We start from the raw sequence: 11,887 nt of genomic DNA, 5'->3' as shown, positions 1-11,887 counted from the left end.
TGAGGCGCTGCCGCCGTCGGGCGGGCGGGTGCTGAGGGGAAGCCCCGCACGGGCCCGGGCAGCGCCGCCCGCAGCTGTCAGCACCGCCTCGAACAAAGGGGCAGCGGCAGCCGTAGCGCTCCGCCCGCGCGTAGCGAGCCGCACCGCCGGCTGTCAGCCCCGTGACCCAGCCCGGCCGAGAGAGCGCTCTAGAGAGTGCCGTGCGCGGAGCGGAGCGGGGAAAGAGCGAGAGGAGCGAATGGAGGCGCGGCGTGCCGGGCGCCGAGGCGCTGGAAAGGGCCGGGGAGAGCCGCTGTGAGGAGCGGTGAGTGCCCCGCCGCGCTGCGGCCGTCCGGGCGGGCGGGACCGGGGTGGCCGCGGTGGCCGCGGGCGCAGCTGCGAGACCGAGCGCGTCGGGGCGGCGGCGCTCCGCATCCCGGGCGGGGCGGGGCCGGGGGCTCCGGCGCTCCGCGGTGTCCTCGGCGTGGTGAGAACGAAGGGCGGCGCCGGCGGCCCCGGGCCGGGGCTGAGAGGAGGCGCCGTGGCGGACGGGTGGAGGGACCCCCCCAACGGGGTGCGGGCGTCTGGCGGAGCTGAGGGCGAGGGGCCGCGCCGCGGGGCTCCCCCAGGAAGTTGGGCGCTGGGCGAGGCCCGCCGCGTCTGCCGGGCCTCCCGCCGGGCCCTCGGTGCGGAAGGAAAAGTGTTGGCAGCGGCCGCGACCGCGTGCGGTGAGCCCCGGCGGGATGGCCCCGTGCCGCGCGCTCGGTGATGCGGTGGTACGCGGCCCTTCAGGAACGAAAGCGAACGGTCTCATTTTTATTTTTCCGGAGAAAAGTATTGAGCCCTGGTAGCGTCAGCGCAGCTGGTGTGTGTCGGTAGCGGGACCGCTCTCTGAGGCGTGTCGGAGTGCGCGCTGGGAATCCAGTGGCTTCTGAAAACTGAGGAACGGTGATAACACGGCGCCGGCTGTTCTATTTATTTTGGAGAGCAAACGCCGTGCGACGTCCGGACACAACACCGAGTCCCCGATAAAGTGCTCTGCGGAGTGAGGCGTTCTCCTGCGCCGTGTTCTGCTCTTGGCCTCGCCTTCCTTACTGAAACGTGGCGTTTTGGTTGTGGGTGAGCATCAGGTGTACTGAAATCCACATTCGCTTTCTGAAAAGAGACAGACTGCTTTGGAGAACTGATTGTAGAGCTTAGGGATGAGGAGAGGCTGAAAGGGAAGAGTCTTGTACATCTGGAGACTTTATCTGTGCTTCTCCATCTCTTTGAGTGTGGTGTGGTCCATTTGCTTTTGGATATAGAGGAAAGTACTCCTTCACCCACGAGAAAGAGGCTCTGTTCTTACAGAAAGTGACATCATTTTTCAGTTCCTAACATCTATCTTATTTCCTTGAGATGGGTATACGGATGTGGTGGCACTTACAGCCAGATAAGTTTTTAAACGTTGCTTTTTTGTGGTTGTGGAACGCGTGATTGGCTCAAATGAAGAGTTCCAAAAGTTTCTGTAGTCCTGTACCTGTAACAAGCCTTAGTTTAGTCATAAAAGAATAAAATATTTTAGTGATGTATTTATTCCTGAATAAAAATACTACTGGAAACATACTGGAAATGCATAAATAAGCCAAGTGATGTTGGTGATGCCCTTCCTTTATATATGCACTGAAGGACTATTATGAATGGAAAGTAATTAGAAAAAAAAAAAAACAAACACAAAAAAGCAAAACCAGCAGCAGTAGAGCAATGCATAAGTAGCACCAGTAGCCAAAAGAGGGTGGGGGAGAAGCAAGATGTGAGCTATATATGGCCTTCTTTCTGTTTTTGCCCATGGTGTGCCACACACATCTAGATAGGATGAGGTCAGTACGGACATCAGTATCTGCTGAGGCTTTCTGGAGGAACTCGGAGCTTCATAGGCACGTATGCTGTGTGCCAGTTTACATGTATCTGCCTGTTAGAGATTTGTGTAGGGGCTGACACCTCTGCAGTGATTGATTAGCACAGAACTGTTTTCTTGTTTCATTAATAGACCTTTGATCGTTTTTGGTGTGGCCATTTGCAGTGATTTTTATTTATTTATTTATTTTCCCCCAATTGTTCTTGTTCTTTAGTTTCATGTTTTTGCTTTGCTGCTTAGATTTCGTACCATCTCCATTACCTGAACCGTTAATGAACTTCCCCTCAGATCTGAATTCTTGAAGTTGCTTTCTGGTGTTGTCCTTGTTGGAACTTTGTCTCCTCTGATAAGGTGACTCATGACAGTAAGCAGAGAGTTGGAAAGCCAGAGCTTACAGATATGTGTGCCGGATCAGCCGTGTGTCTGATCACACTGCTGTGTTTTGCATCGCTGATGCTGGTACACAGCAAAGAGGGATCTTTGGTTATACCACGTTAAAAGTTGAAGCCCAAGGAGTCTACATAGTATTTAAAAATTACTTCTTCAGAACCTTTAAATGTCTTCTGGATTTGATGTGGTTCAAGTGAAAAGAATCTACCATTTTCCTCAGAGGAATGTTAGTTTGACTGACTGGTGTCAGTGAAATAGTGTGCTTTGCACTGCAGCCTGTGTTAATTTGCTTTAATATGCTTGTGTGAGTGTATTACCATCTTGCCTCAAAAAGTATTCTGAGTGGAGTGCTGTAACACATCAGTATAATGATAGTTGATTATTTTCAGTTAATTAGTCCAGAAATCACCGTGGAGAAAAATAGGTACTAATCTGTTGTTCCTATTGGCTTGTTTTTCCAACTTTCCTTTACCATTCACACCCTGTTAACATTACTGCTTCTTTGCTTTTAGTCTCATGTACCTTAAGTTGTACTATGAGAAGAAAGAAGTGACAGTGTAGAGGGCAGCAAGTTATCTCCTGCTGCTGTCTGGAGGCCATCTGAGGGAGCCCCTTGTTATTCTGCACTCTCTTCCAATATTCTTGTTTTCAGTAATTGAAAGTAATTTCCCAAACTTGCAAACATGTCATAGATTGACATTTCAAATTCACTTATATTTATATCCTTAGCTCTCTCTCGTTCTGCAAACAGGAGAATTGCCACAATTTTTTACAAAGAAACACTTTTTGGGGGCTTAAAGCACACTTTTAATATTTGTTTTGTCCTTGAATTTTTTTTAATGTGTCTTGCTGAATTTGCTCAGGGGAGACTTTCATTTTTACTTATGATTTATTTTTTAAAGTACATTAATGCTGGGCCTTGAACATGGAAGCACAGTTGCAATAAAAATACAGTACTGTGAGGTAAACGGGTGGCTGCAGTGCAACATGAGGGCTGAGTGCTGGGATCCTTCCCAGCTGGGATGGCTTTCTAGAGCAGCTGCACAGCAGTGCTGTGTCACGTTCCTTGGGAGCCTTTCTGATCTGCCCTTTCCTGGTGAGGAAGACAAGGGGCTTTGTTCCAAACTGATGGGAATTCTCCAAGAGCAAGTTTAAGTATTGAATAGTTCTTATATACAACTTTCTCTACTTGGGGGTGATGGGGAAAAATCCCTATATTACATTTCTTGGGGGTTTTCTCCTCTTTAATAAGAACAAAAAATTAGGTTTTCAATTTTGACATGTACTTTGTGAAAATAACACTCTAAAAACATACACAGAAATGAACCGAAAGACTCCTGGAAGACCTACAGTCACCAAAAATTCTGTGGAGTAAAGACAGACAGATGGTAGCCAAGTGGTATATATTCATTTCGGAGGAGTATATTTAAAGCGCTGAAAGCCACTTAGCTTTTGCTATATAATAAAGGCTGCATCAGAAGCACAGTCCGGGCAGTTCTGAGTCACTGTGGTGTTTTGATTAAGTCCTGAGTTCACTGGAATGATCTGAAGTAGCCCATTTGTATTCACTGCTGGTGGTCGAGTGCAATGGCATAATAACCCTTTCTCATTTTAGTATTGTGAAACAAAGTATAGCTTTTCATAGAGGAGGAGACCTAACACAGTTGACTTCGGCACCATCTGCAAGGGCATGTGATGCAAGTCAGTTAAACAGTCTCAACTTTTGGTAACTGGATAATAAGCTTTGAAAACCAAAATGAGTTGTTTTGCTATCAGAGCAGTTGGCTGTGGCTTCCTTTCTTGTTTAAGCAACACAGTAAATCACTGCTTGGATACCTCCTACATTAAGAAACGTTTGTAATTCGGAACTGATTTTCTGAAATGTAATTTTTTACGTGTCTTTTTCAGAAGCTGGTGTAAGAGATAGGAAGATAAGACATATATTGTAAAGAACAAGTCTATTGCTTGTTTTCAAATTCTGGATTAACTAAAAGTACTGTAATACTTCTTATGTAGACAGGCTTTTCTCTTAATGTTTTGCCTTTAAAACAGCTTTTTTTAATTTTTTTTCCTTCTTTTTTTCCTCCCCTGCTATTGCATTTCTGCTACTCTCAGAGCACCTCTCTGTGTTGTGGTGCTGTTTCTCCTCTACTTCTTTGTATCATCTTCTATCTTTTTTTTCATATAGAATTGAAGGCTCTGTAAAGCAAGACATCAACTTGGTTTTGACTTGATGTAAACTCTAGAGGTAACATGTGCAATAGTCACAATCATTCTTTTACCGCTTCTCAGTTAAGTGTGAAAATTAAGTCTAATTCTCTGATAATTATCTTAAAATCTCAACAAAAAAGGTCCTGTAGGAGCTGGTGACCTTTTTTGAAATGAAAGGTGCTTTGAGAAGAATACAGTTTGGAGGCTTCAAAGCTGTTCTGGGGAAAATTAAGTTAACAGTGTTAACTATGCATATGCTAATGGCATATTTCTTGACTGTTTTGTTTTCAAAGGCAATTAAATGTAAACCAAAGTTGGCAGCTGATTCTCTGTCCCGGGTGCTTCACCTGATAATTGCTTTTCTTGGCATTTTGCATAGAAGAGAATTAGATCTTTCTAGTTCATAATTCTGCTTTCAAAACAGGCCCTGCTCATCCATGTAGGGGATGTATCAGGTGGCTGTAGAAGCATCATGTCCTGTTTGTGTGCGGCTGATTTTCATCCTGATCTTAAATTACTAGAAATGCAGGGCTGTGCGTACGTTGGGACTTAGTTTAAGCCGTAGCAACCTGGGAATGCTGTTGCAATAGAATTTTCCTCTGGAATGTTTTTTCTCCATTCCTTGTGTGTGTAGATTTGCAGAAATGTTACTTTTTCTGGATTTTCTTTAAATCCAGGTGGCTTTGCTGTGTGTTGTTTCTAAAAGTAGCTGGGAGACAAGGAAATATGCAGTCAGCTCTCCGTCTGCAGATCGATATGTAGAAATGTCTTGGCAGCACAGAGCCCAGAAAATGTGTTGTTGCTCTTTCAAAATGGTGAGTTTATCGGTACCTTTAAGATACTGCAAAAACATACAGCCACTAAACTGAAGCCCAAAGTTCCAGCTGTGCTAATAATGCAGTATATATGCTTTAGCAGTTTCAGGATCTTACGCTGATGGAGCACTGTCTCTAACTGTAAGGTGAGAATTTGGACTTTCAAGGCAGTTATATAGCAGATTTCATGGGAGGAGGGCGCATGGCTCTTCAGCAATGGTTTGACACATTTTTTTCCTCCAGAAGTAGTTACGTTATGAAATTAGCAAATAATGTAGGTCTGTGCAGCACTGTACATTGTATGCTGCTCTAAGATTGAAGTACTCTTTGTGAGTGAACTCAACTGCTTTGCTCTCTGGCCTTGCTCCTTGACTTGTTAAAATCACTGACGCAGTTGGTATGTGAGCATAGGTGGGTCTCCATATTCAGAAGAATGTGTCGGAGAGGATATTTTTGATCGGAGCTATTTCAGTGAGCCATGAGGCACAAACTGTGCATCTGAAATACAGAATAAAGCAACAACAACCCAAGTTGTGGATAAAGAAGCAGCTTTACTAAGTGCCTTGTGTTCTGAAATAAAAGATCTTCGTAATGTCACATTTACCAACCTATTCATTAGTTAATGTTTAACTGCTTGGAAGTTCTTCACCTGTTTCAAGGCTTAGTTGTATTCAGTAAGATGTCAGCCCTGTGTGCTGACAGGCAGCACTGATGTTTGCGCGGACCTCTGCCGGCTGAAAAAAGGGCGGGCTGAAGCCTCACGAAGTTCATAGGTGTCTGCAAATTGAAACAGAATAACCTGGAAAGCAACTTTGCTGCACGTGACATCACTTTCCTGGAGGACACCGAGTTAACATGAGTCAGCAGAGTGACTTTACTTAGGAAGAGAGAAGCCAGCGGCTTAGACAAGTGATTTTTTTCTGTCTGTTTGGCATTTATGTGGTTGCATCTGAAGCAGTGTCTGCTTTGGGCTTCCCAGTAGAGATGCTGATGTACTAGGGCAGTCTAGGGGAAGGCTTCCATCATGGTTAGGTAGTAGGAGCATACAGTGTAAAATGAAAAGCTGGATGAGCTGGGTGTCTTCACTGTTTAAAGAAGGCTGGGGGTCATTATAAGCAGTTTTCTGAAGGAGCTGCTCTTTCTTTAGAGACATCTACTATAAGCAGTGTGTGTATATGTATGATTGTAGACTACTATATAGAATTTCTCTATATTCCTGTATAAAATGATATAGCTACTGGCATGTGCTGTTGCCCAAAGTAGCATGGGCTTGTTGGTTTCTGGTGTCTGAGGAGCGGCAGGAAAGGCCAGGGTTTACCTAATGGTATGATTCTCTTAAGAAAAGGATGAATAAAGTTTCTCCTAAATTAGTCAGAAGCCTTTAAAGTATACTGAATTTGCTTTGGTTTTGGAGATTGTGGTGTTCGGATAGCTGTAAGGAATTGCTAGTAACTGTGTCTTTCATTTTTTGCAGGTATAAAGGTTCTCAATTTTAACAGCTGTTCACGAGTTCCAAAATAACCGATCTTTGCTAAGAAAAAAACTGAGATCATCTATTTCCTGGATTTAGCTGCTGTATGAAACCAGACAGTATTTTCTGGATGTTTTCAATATCTTTTAGCTGCCCCACTTCAAAGTACTAATGATATGCACATAAGGGCAGACTGGCTAAATTCTAAATGAAGTTCAAGAAGTTTATTTTTGAAACTTAAAGCCTCAGTATGAACTTTGAACAAAAAAAATGTTCCAGTCTACTCATGGCTTACTGTGAAAATAAATCACATTCCTGAAGCCAGACAGCCTACTCCATATCATGCCTCACTTTAGCCATTGCATACTTTCTTTTCCCCGCGGCTGCCTGTCTGCTTTCTGAAGTTGTCTGATGATTCTTGTTGTCCTTTCCAAACTGCTCACCCAGCTGCTGTGACATGATGCAGAGTGGTGTGTGTTGTACTGATTCTCTGCAACTAAGGATTCCCCTAAAAAAGAATTCTGCCTTTCTCTTTATATATTAGCATTCTTAAAATTGAAGTGACCGTTTAGAGTTTTTCACTTAGAAAAGCAGGCCCGAGTATTCTGTTTCCAAAGTGGATCCAGTAAGACATAAAGCTGTAAAGCTGAAGATTGAAAGATTTTGTTATGGAGTTTGACGTTCCACTTGATGAAGCAAATAAGATATCTGGTTCACACAGGTACTTAATTACACCCTGCAAATGTAATGTAATAGCTCTGCTTAGATAGGTTTTAGAGCAGAGTGTTTCACTGCCCCTAATCCCTGGAATGCTCTCCGTTCTGGAAAGCAGAATAGATCCAGAACTCTCCATTTTGCTCCAATGCGCTGTGTTCTCCAGTGGATAGTAGAGTACATGGAATTCAGGTGGTTTTCATACAAACAGCCACCTGAAAAGGGAGATTTTGTTTTTATTTATTTTTAATTTTTTTAACTATTTCACCTCTTCACAGATGTGTGTTTTTGTTGTTAGTCATGGATGCTCTTTGAGTTATTAGGCTCTTGCTTCTGAGATCCTTCTTATTTTTACCATTATATAGATGTTCTGCTTCTTTTCCTTCTTGTCTATTGTGGTTTTCTCCCTTCTGAGTCTTCTAAGGAGCCATTCAGTACATCCAGAATACTCTTCCTGCTATGCAGGATGTTGTTCATGCACATAGGGTGGCACTAGGCTTTTTGCATATAAGGTTTTCAAAAAACCGTGAGACTTAGATCCTCTATAAAATACCTACAGCCTGTTGATTAGATATTTCAGTTTCTGCATCTCCACCAGCATGGAAATCGTATCCCTGGACATGTTCCCAAGTGAGTTTAAATCGATTATAAAGTATCATCCAACAGGATATGCAATATAGGAAGAATACAGAGAATTGCTGCCTGATGTTAAATGTTACCCGCTTCCAAACTGCAGGTGAATAGGGGCTGTGCTAGGCTTTTCTTCCTTCAGTATTGTGTTAGTTCAGGTTAGTAGAACTTGCTCTCAGTAGAGTCCTGCTGGGTCTTCTGCAGCTAAAGCAAACATCTCTCCCCACTGCTGCCTTGCTTTTTGACTGCCAAGGTAGCAGGACTTGGATGTATTTACCATTCATTAAATGCAGGGTCACCTGTGTGCTTTTGCTGCTTCTTGGGCAGTTATTTTAGTTGGTGTTTCCACCTAGATCTTGCTTGCGTAGTGTCAGGCATTTGAACATCTGCTGCTGCTATTAACCATCATCCCTGTTTTTGCACAAAGAATAGAACTGGCAGGTGCCAGTTCTGCTGAGGTATCTGGAGGAGCTGGAGTGACTGCTGTGCCAGTTCCTCTTTGGGAGTTTGCATCCTGGTACTCATTGTAGATGGTTTGGCACGGTTGCTTACAAGCTGGGGTGCAGCAGGAGCATGGCTGTGGTGCTGCAACATGTGCTCTGTGTCTGCAGCCTCCCACTCTGCCTGGTTGCATCCTCCTGTCTCTGTTTCATGCAGTGTCCCTTTTGAAAGCAGTGCCACTATCAGAGTCTTCTGGCTAATAAAGCATTAACAGTGGGCTATGTGAGAAATTTCCTGAAGACCTGTTGTGGCTGCCACAGTGGGGCTGGTATATTCCTGCCATGCCTTTAGAACCCAAACTACTGTTGATTTTGCACAGTTTACATACCACCGGTGTTTCTGCTTCTGTCTGCATTTCAGTGTGAGAACACTTTGGGACATACCAGTCCGTACTGCAAATAATGGAAACATAGCAACCCTCTCTGCTTGATACTACTGCTGTGGTCTGGCCATGTGGATCATCAGCATCTAAGAAAGCTCAAAACAGGGAACTGATCTGAGGTGCTATTCCGATTTGCTGTGCAATTACAAAAGTTCATACTAGTGCAGAACTTGGGGCAGTGTGGGAATGTGAGTGTATGGGAAAGGTGGATTAGAAACAGGAAAGGCAAGATCAGCTCTGGTGTCAATTTAAATCATTTTAGATGTTACAGTCTAAGTTTCTCAAGCAACATTAGCATTATAAAAAAAAATAATGGAGGCAGATTTCCAGCATGCCAAGTAAGTGCTTCATAATAACAATAAAAATGATTTTCTAATTTCTGAAGCTCTCAGAGAGGTCTGGTAAAGGTCATACAGTGATCTGGGCAGCTATGACAGAGCATTGGGCCTGGGGGAGGACAACCCAAGACAGGAACAAGAAGTGCAGGGGATAATTAAAGTTTTGTTGTTGTCTCTTTATGAGCAGTGAGAACCATTTCTAAATAGGTGTCTGTATGTTTGGCGCTGTGGCCTGTTTTCCTTAAAGCAATCCCAGTGTGTTTATGAGTGTCAAAAGTCTGACGGCTTCTGAAATTGATACAGCTTGTTCCTCTTGGCTACTGTCTCAACTGCCATTGGTTGCTTTTGTTCCTACAGGTGTGTGAAATAAAACCTGCGGTAGGATTCTTCTTACAAGCTTTATATTTTTGAGTGTGACCTCAGTGTGTTTCTGTCTCACTTTACTCAAAGTTCTACCAGAACCCAGCAAGTGCTGGATTGCTAATTGAATTTCCCTAGCAACAGATGAGGCTGCTTAAGGACAGCCTCACCAGGCATGATGGCAGAGGAAGCAAGAGGGCTTGTCAGACCTAAGAGGGTGGCAGGGTGACAAGGTTTACTCTGCTCTTTTGTATAATCAGGCTGCATTGCACCATCTCAGCTTGGAATGGAGGCCATACACCTACTGCTCCTGATGTGTCTGCTCTGCAACTATGTCTGGGGACATCAGAGTCTTCCCCCACATGATGAGGTGTGCCTGCCTGTGGAGGTGGCAGGAAGGAAAGTGTCCTGTTCACAGTGCCAATGCATCAGGGAAAGCCCCTGTGCAGATGTCCTCTGTGACTTTTCTCTGAGCAGCATTCAGAAATAGCCTTGGCTGGGAATCTACTGCACGGTATCACTGACACCTCCCAGATCAAGAGTATGACCTGCATCTTTCTGTTCTGTGGGATCTCTGTGTGTCGTGTAGCAGCAAATAAGTAATGCTGAGGTCCTAGAAGTCGCTTTTACTCGCCAGAAACACCAAGCCCACTAGCAAGCTGGTCATGCTGGCAGTGTTGTCAGGCATTCTGTTCTTACAGCCCTGGGAACTGCATGGAGGAGTCCTGTGACCAGCAAAGTCAGTGATGAATGGAGTCTAAGCTGTGTGGGCTCCACCCTGTCTTTTGATAATAGATGGGCTCAACAACAAGCAATATAAAGCAAGAGGTGTAGGAATCCAGTGAATGCTGCATTTCAGAAACCGTGATTCTGGCACAGTTACTGGCTATAAGAAGTGAGAAGGCAGCAGCTTGCCATCCAAACAAATCTGAAAGCATCCTGCAAAAACTTGGACAGTCCATGAAGACAAATTAGTGGGATGCATGCGATGATTGTAGATACTGAATCACAAGCCAAAGGCCTGTGCTGTGGGGACCATTCACAGTCTGGTATTGAGCAGGCTTAAATCTGTTACCTCAGATAACGGAGATCACACATAACTGTCAAATTACAGTCTAAGTCTTTTTATAATGATGCCCTTTTTCGCAGTGTTCTGGTTTAAAGGATAAAAAGCAAAATATTTCCTGGTTGGTCTATTAGACTATAATTAGTGTTGATTGTTAAATCTGTTTCTGCACAGGGGAATTTTCTCTTTTGCACTGGGAAATCTTCAGTAAGATTTTTCAGATCTGTGCTGGCTGTTCAAGGGTTTTAGGTAAGGAAGCATTTCCTTTTTCTTTCCTGGCAAAGAAGTTGTGGAGAAGAGTAGTAAGAAAAGCAATAAGGTTTACAGACTAAGGAGAGTGAAGGAACCAGGAAATTTGGAGAAGAGGTGAAGTTTTTTTTTTGCAGGTTTCCTCTTATTTATTGTCTTTGTGAAGTAGAGAAGTAAGGAAAGCAAGCTGTGACTATTTGATACCATGAACACGATTGGAGAAGTGCACTAGAGTGCTTATGCTGTCCTCTGTCTTTCAGTGTCACAAAGTATCTGAAAAGCATTACTAAGTGCTATGCGCTTGTTTGCATGTAGAAGGTATGGTTTACATAGAAGACTGCTGAGGTGGCTCATACCATGCTCACATAAGATTTTCCTTAATGATACTGTACTATACTGCGTCTGTCAGCTTCAGAAGACATTGCTGTATTCTGTTCTTTTATACCCTACAGGTAGTTTCCTCTCTGAGGAAAGTCCTAGGACTTCTTGCTACTGTTTGATATAATTCTTGATAGTCTTGTTCAACAAAAAGCAGTGTGCTGAATTCCCTCTCTTAGCAGCTTGCGTTCTTTGTCCTATGCCTGGCTACAGCATTCAGTTTCTCTCAGCAAGAGAGAAGTCTTTCATGAGGCAGTGGGAAGTCTAACATAGTTTAGTATCGTTGAAAGGCAGACTGTCGCCCTTTCATCTTAGTGTAAGAAATAGGCCTCAAAGATATTCTTTACAGAATTCTGTCTGAATCAAGCAAAGTAAAGGAGATTAGCATAGACACCATCCCTTTATAACGTATCATTTGCCAAAGTGAGATGTACGTATGTTGTGATAAGAGCCAGGGTCTAATTTTGTAGGTCTGATCTCAGAGCTGTCAGCCTGCCTTGAATCTT

The 11,887-nt window shown here is 43.8% G+C and overlaps 1 protein-coding gene across 3 annotated transcripts in view; it reads left to right on the top strand.

The window, feature by feature from the left end:
* Positions 1-112: 112 nt before the first annotated feature.
* Positions 113-11,887, top strand: part of ANKIB1 (ankyrin repeat and IBR domain containing 1) — an 81,582-nt gene continuing 69,807 nt past the window's right edge. For 2 of the 3 annotated variants that reach the window (XM_072327635.1, XM_072327633.1), the window contains exon 1: positions 164-304. The gene's annotated coding sequence lies outside the window, so the exon portion shown is untranslated. Of the gene's footprint in view, positions 305-11,887 lie in introns of all 3 variants that reach the window. The other variant, XM_072327634.1, reaches the window with a different exon arrangement.

The sequence above is a fragment of the Excalfactoria chinensis genome, chromosome 2 (genome assembly GCF_039878825.1).
Source record: "Excalfactoria chinensis isolate bCotChi1 chromosome 2, bCotChi1.hap2, whole genome shotgun sequence".
Lineage (NCBI taxonomy): Eukaryota > Metazoa > Chordata > Aves > Galliformes > Phasianidae > Excalfactoria > Excalfactoria chinensis.
This window is presented reverse-complemented; position numbering and strand designations above follow the sequence as displayed.